General features: G+C 52.3%; 1 protein-coding gene across 1 annotated transcript in view; it reads right to left on the bottom strand.

Moving 5' to 3' along the window:
- Positions 1 to 7302, bottom strand: part of LOC108789184 (sulfotransferase 1 family member D1-like) — a 27115-nt gene extending 19813 nt beyond the window's left edge. The window contains exon 1 of the mRNA XM_018559131.1: positions 7299 to 7302. The gene's annotated coding sequence lies outside the window, so the exon portion shown is untranslated. The remainder of the gene's footprint in view (positions 1 to 7298) is intronic.
- Between the last annotated feature and the right edge of the window lie 7728 nt (positions 7303 to 15030).

The raw sequence follows: 15030 nt of genomic DNA, 5'->3' as shown, positions 1-15030 counted from the left end.
GGGGCCATGGAGAGGGGGGGGGGGGGGGCAAAGCCTGCACCTCCTTGCAAAGCACTCTTGATGAAGGAAGGGCCTCCTCCCCAGGTCTCTGTGCCCCAAAAAGAGATGGGGGGGGGGAATATGAGGGGAATCCTGAAGCCCCCTACAAAATATGGGGGGACCCCGTTATCTGCCCCTCCCTACAAGGGAATATGGGAGCCACCAACCCCTCCCAGGAAGAAAAAAGTGAATTAAAAGTCATTTAATAAAATAAATGTCGTCTTTTTAAATAAAGTTTATTAACGTCCCCAGAAGTGAATGCAGCGTCACTCACGATGTCCCATCCCCCGTCGATCTGCACACGCCACATTCCCCCGATGTGAATCCCGGGTGACGTCATTGGCCGACCACGATCAACTCCAGCTGCAAATGAATTGAATCCAGATGAGTTAAAGCAACACTACTGCTGAACAGGGTGAGTAAGAGTTAGAACCTTCATGTCACGGCTGAAGCGATTCCCCCTCACTTCCTGTCCTGGAGATACAACAGGAAGTCATAAGAATTATCCCCAAATAGAAGGATGATTCCAAATTTGTTCTGTCACTGGAACAAAAGTCCTCATTGGGAGACGTCCCCTCTTATTGGGGTGACAACTCTCATACTTGTAGTCTCCATCGGATGATCGTCTGATCAGGTGACAACGCAGGAGCACAATAGGAGGATGGAGCGTTGTCACCCTATAACACATAGTACCTGGACAAGCACCTTGATGCTGACCAGTGAAAAGACTCCTCCCATTAGATTACTTTGATGGTTTCAATTGGACAAAGGGAGCACTCTGGGAATCTTTTGTCATGTGTTAAATGTCTATGTGAAAAACAAAGATGAAAGAGAGAGGAGAGAGAAGAGAGAGAGAGGATGAGACCAAGAGATAGAGAGCGAGAGAATAGAATAGAGAGAGAGGAGAGAGAGAGGATGAGACCAAGAGATAGAGAGCGAGAGAATAGAATAGAGAGAGAAAAGAGATAGAGAGAATAAATGAGAGAGAGAGAGAGAAAAGAGAGAGGAGAAGAGAGAGAAAAGAGAGGAGAGAGAGAGGGAGAAGAGAGAGGTGGAGAGAGAGGGAGGAGAGAGAGAAGAGAGGGAGAAGAGAGAGGGAGGAGAGAGAGAGAGGAGAGAGAAGGGGGAGAGAGAGGGAGAAGAGAGAGGGAGGAGAGAGAGGGAGAAGAGAGAGGAGAGAGAGAAGAGAGGGAGAAGAGAGGAGGAGAGAGAGGGAGGAGAGAGAAGGAGGAGAGAGAGGGAGAAGAGAGAGGGAGGAGAGAGAGAGAGAGGGAGGAGAGAGAGAGAGAGGGAGGAGAGAGAGAGAGAGGGAGGAGAGAGAGAGAGAGGGAGGAGAGAGAGAGAGAGGGAGGAGAGAGAGAGAGAGGGAGGAGAGAGAGAGAGAGGGAGGAGAGAGAGAGAGAGGGAGGAGAGAGAGAGAGAGGGAGGAGAGAGAGAGAGAGGGAGGAGAGAGAGAGAGAGGGAGGAGAGAGAGAGAGAGGGAGGAGAGAGAGAGAGAGGGAGGAGAGAGAGAGAGAGGGAGGAGAGAGAGAGAGAGGGAGGAGAGAGAGAGAGAGGGAGGAGAGAGAGAGAGAGGGAGGAGAGAGAGAGAGAGGGAGGAGAGAGAGAGAGAGGGAGGAGAGAGAGAGAGAGGGAGGAGAGAGAGAGAGAGGGAGGAGAGAGAGAGAGAGGGAGGAGAGAGAGAGAGAGGGAGGAGAGAGAGAGAGAGGGAGGAGAGAGAGAGAGAGGGAGGAGAGAGAGAGAGAGGGAGGAGAGAGAGAGAGAGGGAGGAGAGAGAGAGAGAGGGAGGAGAGAGAGAGAGAGGGAGGAGAGAGAGAGAGAGGGAGGAGAGAGAGAGAGAGGGAGGAGAGAGAGAGAGAGGGAGGAGAGAGAGAGAGAGGGAGGAGAGAGAGAGAGAGGGAGGAGAGAGAGAGAGAGGGAGGAGAGAGAGAGAGAGGGAGGAGAGAGAGAGAGAGGGAGGAGAGAGAGAGAGAGGGAGGAGAGAGAGAGAGAGGGAGGAGAGAGAGAGAGAGGGAGGAGAGAGAGAGAGAGGGAGGAGAGAGAGAGAGAGGGAGGAGAGAGAGAGAGAGGGAGGAGAGAGAGAGAGAGGGAGGAGAGAGAGAGAGAGGGAGGAGAGAGAGAGAGAGGGAGGAGAGAGAGAGAGAGGGAGGAGAGAGAGAGAGAGGGAGGAGAGAGAGAGAGAGGGAGGAGAGAGAGAGAGAGGGAGGAGAGAGAGAGAGAGGGAGGAGAGAGAGAGAGAGGGAGGAGAGAGAGAGAGAGGGAGGAGAGAGAGAGAGAGGGAGGAGAGAGAGAGAGAGGGAGGAGAGAGAGAGAGAGGGAGGAGAGAGAGAGAGAGGGAGGAGAGAGAGAGAGAGGGAGGAGAGAGAGAGAGAGGGAGGAGAGAGAGAGAGAGGGAGGAGAGAGAGAGAGAGGGAGGAGAGAGAGAGAGAGGGAGGAGAGAGAGAGAGAGGGAGGAGAGAGAGAGAGAGGGAGGAGAGAGAGAGAGAGGGAGGAGAGAGAGAGAGAGGGAGGAGAGAGAGAGAGAGGGAGGAGAGAGAGAGAGAGGGAGGAGAGAGAGAGAGAGGGAGGAGAGAGAGAGAGAGGGAGGAGAGAGAGAGAGAGGGAGGAGAGAGAGAGAGAGGGAGGAGAGAGAGAGAGAGGGAGGAGAGAGAGAGAGAGGGAGGAGAGAGAGAGAGAGGGAGGAGAGAGAGAGAGAGGGAGGAGAGAGAGAGAGAGGGAGGAGAGAGAGAGAGAGGGAGGAGAGAGAGAGAGAGGGAGGAGAGAGAGAGAGAGGGAGGAGAGAGAGAGAGAGGGAGGGAGGAGAGAGAAGGCGAAGAGAGAGGTGGAGAGAGAGGGAGGAGAGTGGGGGAGGGAGAGGTGGGGGAGAGGGGGAGAAGAGAGAGGGAGAAGAGAGAGAGAGAGAGGGAGGAGAGAGAAGGAGGAGAGAGAGGGAGAAGAGAGAGAGAGGAGAGAGAGAAGAGATAGGGAGAAGAGAGAGGGAAGAGAGAAGTGTGAGAAAAGAGAGGAGAGAGGGAGGAGAGAGAAGGAGGAGAGAGAGAGAGAGCGAGAGAGAGCGAGAGAGAGCGAGAGAGAGCGAGAGAGAGCGAGAGAGAGCGAGAGAGAGCGAGAGAGAGCGAGAGAGAGCGAGAGAGAGCGAGAGAGAGCGAGAGAGAGCGAGAGAGAGCGAGAGAGAGCGAGAGAGAGCGAGAGAGAGCGAGAGAGAGCGAGAGAGAGCGAGAGAGAGCGAGAGAGAGCGAGAGAGAGCGAGAGAGAGCGAGAGAGAGCGAGAGAGAGCGAGAGAGAGCGAGAGAGAGCGAGAGAGAGCGAGAGAGAGCGAGAGAGAGCGAGAGAGAGCGAGAGAGAGCGAGAGAGAGCGAGAGAGAGCGAGAGAGAGCGAGAGAGAGCGAGAGAGAGCGAGAGAGAGCGAGAGAGAGCGAGAGAGAGCGAGAGAGAGCGAGAGAGAGCGAGAGAGAGCGAGAGAGAGCGAGAGAGAGCGAGAGAGAGCGAGAGAGAGCGAGAGAGAGCGAGAGAGAGCGAGAGAGAGCGAGAGAGAGCGAGAGAGAGCGAGAGAGAGCGAGAGAGAGCGAGAGAGAGCGAGAGAGAGCGAGAGAGAGCGAGAGAGAGCGAGAGAGAGCGAGAGAGAGCGAGAGAGAGCGAGAGAGAGCGAGAGAGAGCGAGAGAGAGCGAGAGAGAGCGAGAGAGAGCGAGAGAGAGCGAGAGAGAGCGAGAGAGAGCGAGAGAGAGCGAGAGAGAGCGAGAGAGAGCGAGAGAGAGCGAGAGAGAGCGAGAGAGAGCGAGAGAGAGCGAGAGAGAGCGAGAGAGAGCGAGAGAGAGCGAGAGAGAGCGAGAGAGAGCGAGAGAGAGCGAGAGAGAGCGAGAGAGAGCGAGAGAGAGCGAGAGAGAGCGAGAGAGAGCGAGAGAGAGCGAGAGAGAGCGAGAGAGAGCGAGAGAGAGCGAGAGAGAGCGAGAGAGAGCGAGAGAGAGCGAGAGAGAGCGAGAGAGAGCGAGAGAGAGCGAGAGAGAGCGAGAGAGAGCGAGAGAGAGCGAGAGAGAGCGAGAGAGAGCGAGAGAGAGCGAGAGAGAGCGAGAGAGAGCGAGAGAGAGCGAGAGAGAGCGAGAGAGAGCGAGAGAGAGCGAGAGAGAGCGAGAGAGAGCGAGAGAGAGCGAGAGAGAGCGAGAGAGAGCGAGAGAGAGCGAGAGAGAGCGAGAGAGAGCGAGAGAGAGCGAGAGAGAGCGAGAGAGAGCGAGAGAGAGCGAGAGAGAGCGAGAGAGAGCGAGAGAGAGCGAGAGAGAGCGAGAGAGAGCGAGAGAGAGCGAGAGAGAGCGAGAGAGAGCGAGAGAGAGCGAGAGAGAGCGAGAGAGAGCGAGAGAGAGCGAGAGAGAGCGAGAGAGAGCGAGAGAGAGCGAGAGAGAGCGAGAGAGAGCGAGAGAGAGCGAGAGAGAGCGAGAGAGAGCGAGAGAGAGCGAGAGAGAGCGAGAGAGAGCGAGAGAGAGCGAGAGAGAGCGAGAGAGAGCGAGAGAGAGCGAGAGAGAGCGAGAGAGAGCGAGAGAGAGCGAGAGAGAGCGAGAGAGAGCGAGAGAGAGCGAGAGAGAGCGAGAGAGAGCGAGAGAGAGCGAGAGAGAGCGAGAGAGAGCGAGAGAGAGCGAGAGAGAGCGAGAGAGAGCGAGAGAGAGCGAGAGAGAGCGAGAGAGAGCGAGAGAGAGCGAGAGAGAGCGAGAGAGAGCGAGAGAGAGCGAGAGAGAGCGAGAGAGAGCGAGAGAGAGCGAGAGAGAGCGAGAGAGAGCGAGAGAGAGCGAGAGAGAGCGAGAGAGAGCGAGAGAGAGCGAGAGAGAGCGAGAGAGAGCGAGAGAGAGCGAGAGAGAGCGAGAGAGAGCGAGAGAGAGCGAGAGAGAGCGAGAGAGAGCGAGAGAGAGCGAGAGAGAGCGAGAGAGAGCGAGAGAGAGCGAGAGAGAGCGAGAGAGAGCGAGAGAGAGCGAGAGAGAGCGAGAGAGAGCGAGAGAGAGCGAGAGAGAGCGAGAGAGAGCGAGAGAGAGCGAGAGAGAGCGAGAGAGAGCGAGAGAGAGCGAGAGAGAGCGAGAGAGAGCGAGAGAGAGCGAGAGAGAGCGAGAGAGAGCGAGAGAGAGCGAGAGAGAGCGAGAGAGAGCGAGAGAGAGCGAGAGAGAGCGAGAGAGAGCGAGAGAGAGCGAGAGAGAGCGAGAGAGAGCGAGAGAGAGCGAGAGAGAGCGAGAGAGAGCGAGAGAGAGCGAGAGAGAGCGAGAGAGAGCGAGAGAGAGCGAGAGAGAGCGAGAGAGAGCGAGAGAGAGCGAGAGAGAGCGAGAGAGAGCGAGAGAGAGCGAGAGAGAGCGAGAGAGAGCGAGAGAGAGCGAGAGAGAGCGAGAGAGAGCGAGAGAGAGCGAGAGAGAGCGAGAGAGAGCGAGAGAGAGCGAGAGAGAGCGAGAGAGAGCGAGAGAGAGCGAGAGAGAGCGAGAGAGAGCGAGAGAGAGCGAGAGAGAGCGAGAGAGAGCGAGAGAGAGCGAGAGAGAGCGAGAGAGAGCGAGAGAGAGCGAGAGAGAGCGAGAGAGAGCGAGAGAGAGCGAGAGAGAGCGAGAGAGAGCGAGAGAGAGCGAGAGAGAGCGAGAGAGAGCGAGAGAGAGCGAGAGAGAGCGAGAGAGAGCGAGAGAGAGCGAGAGAGAGCGAGAGAGAGCGAGAGAGAGCGAGAGAGAGCGAGAGAGAGCGAGAGAGAGCGAGAGAGAGCGAGAGAGAGCGAGAGAGAGCGAGAGAGAGCGAGAGAGAGCGAGAGAGAGCGAGAGAGAGCGAGAGAGAGCGAGAGAGAGCGAGAGAGAGCGAGAGAGAGCGAGAGAGAGCGAGAGAGAGCGAGAGAGAGCGAGAGAGAGCGAGAGAGAGCGAGAGAGAGCGAGAGAGAGCGAGAGAGAGCGAGAGAGAGCGAGAGAGAGCGAGAGAGAGCGAGAGAGAGCGAGAGAGAGCGAGAGAGAGCGAGAGAGAGCGAGAGAGAGCGAGAGAGAGCGAGAGAGAGCGAGAGAGAGCGAGAGAGAGCGAGAGAGAGCGAGAGAGAGCGAGAGAGAGCGAGAGAGAGCGAGAGAGAGCGAGAGAGAGCGAGAGAGAGCGAGAGAGAGCGAGAGAGAGCGAGAGAGAGCGAGAGAGAGCGAGAGAGAGCGAGAGAGAGCGAGAGAGAGCGAGAGAGAGCGAGAGAGAGCGAGAGAGAGCGAGAGAGAGCGAGAGAGAGCGAGAGAGAGCGAGAGAGAGCGAGAGAGAGCGAGAGAGAGCGAGAGAGAGCGAGAGAGAGCGAGAGAGAGCGAGAGAGAGCGAGAGAGAGCGAGAGAGAGCGAGAGAGAGCGAGAGAGAGCGAGAGAGAGCGAGAGAGAGCGAGAGAGAGCGAGAGAGAGCGAGAGAGAGCGAGAGAGAGCGAGAGAGAGCGAGAGAGAGCGAGAGAGAGCGAGAGAGAGCGAGAGAGAGCGAGAGAGAGCGAGAGAGAGAGAGAGAAGAGATAGGGAGGAGAGAGAGAGAGAGGTGATAGGGAGAAGAGAGAGGGAGGAGAGAAGAGAGAGAGAAAAGAGAGAGAGAAAAGAGAGGAGAGAGAGAGGGAGGAGAGAGAGGGAGAAGAGAGAGAGAGGGAGGAGAGAGAGAAGAGATAGGGAGAAGAGAGAGGGAGGATAGAGAGAAGAGAGAGAGAGGGGGGGGAGAGAAAAGAGATAGAGAAGAAAGGAGAAGTCTCGGAGTCCCTGAAACGTGTCGGCTCTTCTGTGTTGCCGGTTGGGAGCGGGCGGCCTCCCCGGAGTCATTACACGTTGTCAGGATGTGACCGATCTTCTGATGATTACAATCCGGCGCCTCGGCTGTACGTTTCGTTGTCTTCCATGTCTGATGTAAAATACCCTCCATGTGATCTGTAATGATTGGAAGTGTCATTCTGATACTGGAGGTCATAACTGAAAGATTTTGGAGGGGCAAATACTGCTGTCAAGGCTGAGGGGGGCTTCATTGGGGGCACAATGTTATTTGGTTACACGGGGTGTACCGAAACTTTTCATCGCCTAAGGGGGGGGGAGTTCGTGGTGCACGGTTCTGGCTCTGTGCGTCATCCCGCCCAGCTCACTGATTGCCAGGAGCTGAGCGGGACGCTGGCCAGGTCATCAGGATGCCGGCACAGGTTGCTAAGACCCAATGAGATGCAGCCTGAGGCCGCCTCATTATAGGGACAGCCCTGATGTTACACAGTTCAGCATTTGGAGCATTAGCTTTACCCAACCCCAAAAATCTACTTACCCAACACCCCAGGCACGTGGACTGGAACCCCCCTTGTCATGGGGGGCTATAAAAAGTACACTCAGCCTTTTACAGAACACAGTGGCACAGTGGTTAGCGCTTCTGCCTTGCAGCTCTTGGGGTCCCCAGTTCAAATCCTGCTCAGGACACAATCTGCATGGAGTTTGCATGTTCTCCTTGTGCTTGGTGGGTTTTCTTCCAAAAGACATGGTGGAGGGCTACTTGGTTCTGTATGCATATGAGATAGGGGCCTTAGATTGTAGGCTCCTTGAGGGCCCGGTCACACAGTTTGAGCCTGGAACGTACTGGATCGCATAGATCAAGCTGGGCATTCAGCATGCATGTTTTTTGGATCGCACTGCACCGGAACGGAGGGCATTGACATGAATGGCACTGGCACACCCCAGAACGCTGCCCGGCTTGATCTATGCGATCCAGTGCGTTCCGGGCTCGAACCGCACTGGATATGGTGTGACTGGGCCCCCGAGGGCAGGGACTGCTGTCAATGTACACTATGTAATGCGTTACTGCTGTATAAATACCTGTAATACTGGTTACAGTCCAGCAGGTGGCGACAGAACACCATCTGTGCATGTTGCTGCATTGTTACACTTCTAACCTGATCTACATATAGGATGCGACACATTACAAATACTGCCACTCGCAGCGACCAATCAGATTCTTGTGTGTCTCATTTATCCAATCACCTGAAAGAAGAACTGTCTGTGCTTCCTCCAGCCACCTATCAGCTCTAGCTCCTGTCTAGTCCTGTGTAGTTTGATTCAGATTGATTGCTTGTCATCTTGTGTCTCTGGATACCTACAAGCTAACCATAGACAGACAGAGAGATGTCTTCATGGGAATAAGAGGCGGGGCCGGGGAGACACTTCTGTCCTCCCGGGACGGGTCGGCTGTGAGCTGCTCCCATCGGGAAAAAGCTTCTTATTTCCTCTTTTATAAAGTGACACGAAACTCCGGAAATAAATCCTAAAAATATATTCCGGTCCCTGAACTCTGACCCCAATGTATCTTATTTGTGTATCACTCGGCCGTAGATCCTCCAATCACCTCTGTCCTTCCTTCTGGAGGGGGGCTACGTCTGTTCCCCATGGTCCCTGTGGGTGTTGTAAAGTAGTCACCGCTCCAAGCTCCGCCCCCAAGGATAGACTACACTCCCAAAACAAATTAGTAAACTATACGTGAGATTGTAGTCCATCCCGGGAGTGAGGTTTGGAGGGGTGCTAGTGATCTCCTGCAGCCACTTCCTGTCTACATGCACTTCAGCGATGGCTGCACGGCATTTCTCAGGGCGGGTCTCCTGATGGTGACAACAGAGGGCCATGTCTGGGCAATGTGTGTTGGAATGGCCTCTTATAGTCTTCATTGGAAGCCCCTGTGACAGGGTGACAACGCAGGTGAAGGATTGGTAAACAGGGAGAGAGCGTTGTCACCCCATAATAAGGACCTTCATGGCGGGATCACTAGGTATTATTTAAATAAACGCTGAAGATTTAAAATGATTAGGAAAGGTTGTCACTGTCACATCAACATGTTAATCCTTTTATAAGATTTGAAGGATCGCGTTTACATTTGGAAGGTAAGTCACTTCCTGTACAAGTGTCTCGTCTGTTTGCCCGGACATAACGGAGGTGTAAACCCTGAGTGGGCGACATTTAGAATAAATCACACCATAAAGAATCGATGTGCAGTTTTTGTTTTGAATAAAATACTGTTTTTTACCTTTTTCTTTCCATTTCCCACCTCTGTGGCTACAGTGCTGTGGATCTCCTCCAGCCTCTCTCAGCCACTTCCGGTCTGCATGCACTCGCTCCGCCATCAGCTGCACATCATTGCTCTGGAGCGGCTTGTGATAGTGACAACGGTGGACCATACCTGTAATATGGGTATTAACTTGATCGATTGTAGTCACCATAAAGGTTGCATCTGATGGGGTGACAACGCAGGAGCACAATTTGAAGACAGTTGTCACCTAGGCTTGCCACCTGTCCTGGATTCACCTGGACAGAACCCGAATTTCCGTTACGACAACATAGGAGCCATATACAGTGTATACATATAATACTAAAGCTGAGGCTCCTAGATCCCAATGGCATTCAGGATCCGGATTTCCGAATTGCATTGGGGAGCTCCTGAAGGCCATTCAGGTCTGGGAGCCTCAGCTTTAGGCCTCATTCACACAGGAATCGGCCGGCATGCACAGCTCCGTGCTGCGTGCACGGCCATATCGGGCGGCTCCCGGGAAGGACAGGTGCTGCGTGTGATTAGTACTCAGCCCCCGTCCTTCTCTATGGGAGTACGCGGCCATACGCTCCCCCCAAGTGCAGGTCCGTACGGGTGCGGGTGACCGTACTGGTACGCTGACAGGATGGATCCTGTCTGAGCCGGGACACCCGCACCCGTACGGACCTGCACTTGGGGGGAGCGTATGGCCGCGTACTCCCATAGAGAAGGACGGGGGCTGAGTACTAATCACACGCAGCACCTGTCCTTCCCGGGAGCCGCCCGATACGGCCGTGCACGCAGCACGGAGCTGTGCATGCCGGCCGATTCCTGTGTGAATGAGGCCATAATAATATATGTAAATAGCTCCCAGACCCAAATTGCTTTCTGGAGCTCCCCAATGCAATCCAGAATTTTGGATCCAGAATGCCAATCGAATATTCTGGGAGCCTCAGCTTCAGTATTAATATCTGTATTTGGACTTCTGTGGTATTCGCAGCGAATATTCGTAAACTCATCCGAAACCAACGCAAATTCGGATTTCGTCCGAATCCAAAACCCGAACAGAATTTAATTTCGGATCCGAATCCCAAAATAAGGAAATAAAAAAAAAGGGGTTCTCTCCAGGGGATCCGAATTTTTAAAGAAAACACTTCACTAAAGATATAGTGGGCCTATCTACCGTACCCGTGACCCATACTGCATATCAGAAAACGGAAGAGGGTTGGCCATAGGTCTAGCCAAACCAAGAGGTCACTTAATGAGTCGGGACAGAAAAAATGATATATTAAATGTATTTTATTTTTACAAAAATATCAAAACTATCAAAAAGGTACCGTATTTGCCGGCGTATAAGACGGGTTTTTAAACTTAAAAACATCCCCCGAAAGTCTGGGGTTGGCATATACGCCGGGTATGGATGTACATAGTACAAATCTTCCGGGTTCCGTCAGTATACTGCGCTGACCCAATCACGGCAGGCTTTGTATTCATTATTACAAAGCCTGTATTCATGAATGAAAAGTCTGCCGTGATTGGCTCAGCGCGGTATACTGACGGAACCCGGAGGACACATCGGGGATCGCGGACAAGGTAAGAGACTGTAATCCCGAGTGTGGCTCGAGGTTACCGCTTATGGTACTGAAAATTAACCCCGAGCCACACTCGGGAATACCGCCGTGGAGGTTAGTGTGTGTATTCAAACATTATTTTTGGCTATACTCGTCTTATACGACGAGTATAGCCCAAAACCTATATTTTAACATAAAAAGTAGGGGGTCGTCTTATACGCCCAGCCGTCTTATACGCCGGCAAATACGGTAGATATGTCAGCTGCGGAAAATTTCGGTCCGGTTCGGTCCAGGTATTTCCTTATTTTGGAAAACGGAAGAGGGTTGGCCATAGGTCTAGCCAAACCAAGAGGTCACTTAATGAGTCGGGACAGAAAAAATGATATATTAAATGTATTTTATTTTTACAAAAATATCAAAACTATCAAAAGGGTAGATAAAGAGACCGCCGTCCAGTACCTAACGAGTTAAAAAACATACATAGTCTGCAGACTTCAAGACATAGGATGGATGTTCCATGGCCACAGTTGACAAATTGAGTGATGTTATACATTTTATTACGTTCAGTGTTCTCAAAAACGTTTGTTTTGTCCACATACGGGCATAGAGGGCATCTGCCACATGGGAACATGCCCACCGGTCTATTCCTATCAAGGAAGGTAATCTTCGAAGGGTTAGGTTTGTATTCTGAATGAACAAGGGAATCTCTTAGATTCTGTGAACGGCGGGCTGTAAGCAGAGGTCTAGGACCAACAATTTTAGAAAGTGCAGGACATAAATCAAAGACATGCCAGTGTTGTGTTGGTATTCTTCTGAGTCTCTCCCAGCCCCAGCCCTATTTAGTAATCATCCTTAGGCTGGGCACACACCTTACAACCATCGCAAGACTTTTGTCTTGCGATGGTTGTAAGGTACTTAAAAAAACGTACGATCTGCCCATCTTGCATAGGCAGATCGTACTTGCGATGATCGCAAGCCACGCCCCCTGAGGTGCGGGCTTCCGATGACCGCAATGCCGAACGGGCAGTGTGCGCTTGCGCACACCGGCCCGTCCGGCTTTTATCGTACGGACATGCCACAAACCCGCCGAACATCGTACGATGCTCGGCGGGTTTTTGTGCGACCTTACAGTAGTAGAGGTCGCACGGCTTCCACACACCTTACGATTATCGTACGATCGCGGGATTTCCCGCGATTATCGTACGATTATCGTAAGGTGTGTGGGGACCTTTATGTAATTGATTTTTTTTGGGGGGGTACCTCACTACTACTGGTTGTGATCACATCCGCAAAGATATAACGCCATTCTGAATGAAAACAACTCACGTGAGTAACGACTTCAAAAACACACAGGAATTCCTGATGCATTTTTTTTTTTTTTTTGCAATCCTATTGTTCAAATATATCACTTCCGAACGATAAAGCCTTTTAAAAGACTGAGTTCAATATGAAAGAAACACTCTCCACTGTCTGAATCTCATATAACCAAAGTGATCGGCGAACAAAAAGCCACAAGTATGTTTCCTACATAAGTGATACTAATTAACTACCAACAATATGGCTACTAGCTGCAAATATCTCACGGTGATCATATTGCATACAAAAATAAATCTTCCGAATTGGCCTTTTGACGTTAAAGGAGAACTATGGGGTTAAGGCTTTTCCCCATAGTTCTCCTTAGGGTAACGGTGGATCGGAGCGGGGAGGGGGGAATCCAGCCCCTTCCCTGTCCAGACATCCCAACCTGCAAAACCTTATTTCAGGGAGGTTCCCGTCTCTTTTCAGCGAGGTGCCTTTTCTGTTTTTTGGTTGTTTTTTTTACAGCGGCCGTCGTCAGAATATAAAAGAAATAATAATGTCGCTCACCTCCCGATCTACTGAGCCGACCTGTGACAGTCTCATTGTCACAGGTCGGCTAGAACTATGAGGGGAGTGAAAAGAACTCACCTCATAGTTCTCCTTTAAGGAATGAGGAAACATTTCAAGTGGTGTCTACAGACATAAACGTATATGAACTATACCAGTCTTACTACTTTTCTGAAGTGCCTATTAACCGTCTTGATTTGATATCAATCAGCTGTTTTCCTTAAAGGAGAAGTATGAGGTGAGTGATTGTCACTCATCCTCATAGTTCTAGCCGACCTGTGACAATGAGACTGTCAGAGGTCGGCTCAGTAGATCGGGAAGTGAGCGAACACATACCGGCGTTCGCTCACCTCTCGTTCCTGTCACGGCTCTCTGCCGTGACAGGGGAGGGGCTGGATTGCCCCCCTCCCCGATCCTCCAGCGCTGACTGGCGGAACGGACGGGGGAGGGGGCGGGTACAGCTGGCTCCGGCTCTGCCGGGATCCGCTGGGCGGATCCCGGCATAATTGTCGGGATACGCTTCAGCTGCGGCGTCTCAGTATACCGCGAGCTACAGCTCGTGGTATACTGAGCCTAGGGTGACGGCAGGACGCTAGTTTGTATCCTCCCGTTACCCTAAGGAGAACTATGGGGGAAAGACTTAACCCCATAGTTCTCCTTTAACTGCTATTTATTTTGTTGCATTAGACTCATGAATCGGAGTAAGTTAATGACACCATCTATTGCACGGCTACACTGAGTCCCGTTACGCCATTGCACATGAATTCTGATTAATTCTATGTGGAACATCCATCCTATGTCTTGAAGTCTGCAGACTATGTATGTTTTTTAACTCGTTAGGTACTGGACGGCGGTCTCTTTATCTACCTTTTGATAGTTTTGATATTTTTGTTAAAAAAAAAATATATTTAATATATAATTTTTTCTGTCCCGACTCATTAAGTGACCTCTTGGTTTGGCTAGACCTATGGCCAACCCTCTTCCGTTTTCCAAAATAAGGAAATACCTGGACCGAACCGGACCGAATTATTCCGCAGCGGACATGTCTACAAGAAACACAGGAAGTTTGCAGCTGAAAAAGCTGCATGAGCGTCTTTGCCGTGTTTGTGGCACATGCAGCAGCCCTTTGAAATGAATGGGCTGATGTGCGGCAAAGGTGGCAAAAAATGCGTGTGCACGCGTATGATCACGCGCGCTCACGCATCGCACAAATGTGAACGGGGCCTCAGGGTGATTTTTAGGATGTCATCAGAGATGCAGCAAGCTGGGACAGGACGTGTGGACAGAGGGGACACCGGAGGACGAGGGAGAAGCTGTGACGGTGGGGGAAGTGGTAGCTGGTTAGTGTAAGGAGGAAATGTGTGAAGCAACACAGGACGGTTACATCAACTGAGAGAGAGGAAGAGACGCCGGGCGGGGGAGAGCAGAGTGCTGGGCACAGACATCGGGACTATTCACCGACACAAAGTGTATATAACCCATCACATCCAATCAGAATTCACCCATCACTGCCCAACACACGATACAATATGGCGGCAGATAATTGGTGGTATCCAATCCCCCCATGTATGTGGCGATATGGAATATTAAAGTGCTTTGTTCTGTCCAATGGAATTGCACCGTCAGATATCATTTTAAGCCCTCCCCCACCCCCCCATGTACCCAAAATGGCAGCTGGCATTCACTCAGAGGGCACTTTACTAGGTACATCGGTCTCATTTCCACAGAGGGGGGATAATACTCAGACACAATGGGGTATTTCATTCATGCTCATGGTGGTACTAAGGGGCCACCACGATGCCACAACCACCAGCCTGCCCCATTGGCATTGGGTTTCATTCATGCTCATGGTGGTACTAAGGGGCCACCGCGATGCCACAACCACTAGCCTGCACCATCGGCATTGGGTTTCATTCATGCTCATGGTGGTACTAAGGGGCCACCATGATGCCACAACCACCAGCCTGCACCATTGGCATCGGGTTCCGGGCCCTCCATGTGCATCCTCTGCATGTAGCATCAACATTCAAGATCCAGGTAAAGGTTCTCGAATTTTCAGATGTCTACTTTGGCCAATCCGGTGCCCCCTTATAGTCTTATAACTGCCCCCAGGTGACCAGAGGGGGGCCCGGTGGGGTCCTTCCGTCCTAGCCGGTGAGGTTCATGCGTCTATGTCATAGTGAGGTCATTGGAGCAGCTGGCTTCACATTGGCTGTACATTGGCCTGCACGTCTCTGGGCCGCTCTCGGTAACATAACTCCCATCATCCTGAGCTGAGAAAGAAGGACTCCTTTTAGAGTGCGATAGACCCGCCACACGGCCCTACACTTAAAAACTCTGTGAACAAACACAAAAATGAATCCGCAGACGCGAATGATGGTTACGTGCTCTAGATCAGCAGCTCAGGAATGACTGAAGCCATTGGATCAGCATGACAGCCAGGCAATGAGCATTGTTTGCATGAGAGCGGCCACCAGCTCAGGAAGCCCCTTTACGTGACCCAGACATGGGCGCTACATTAACCCTCTGTGGCTGAGCAATAAAAGCGCCATATCTAGGTTAACCCCTCCT

The sequence above is a fragment of the Nanorana parkeri genome, unplaced genomic scaffold, assembly GCF_000935625.1.
Source record: "Nanorana parkeri isolate BGI_ZX_2015 unplaced genomic scaffold, ASM93562v1 scaffold379, whole genome shotgun sequence".
Lineage (NCBI taxonomy): Eukaryota > Metazoa > Chordata > Amphibia > Anura > Dicroglossidae > Nanorana > Nanorana parkeri.
The sequence above is the reverse complement of the archived record's forward strand: the minus strand, read 5'-3'. Positions and strand labels throughout refer to the sequence as shown.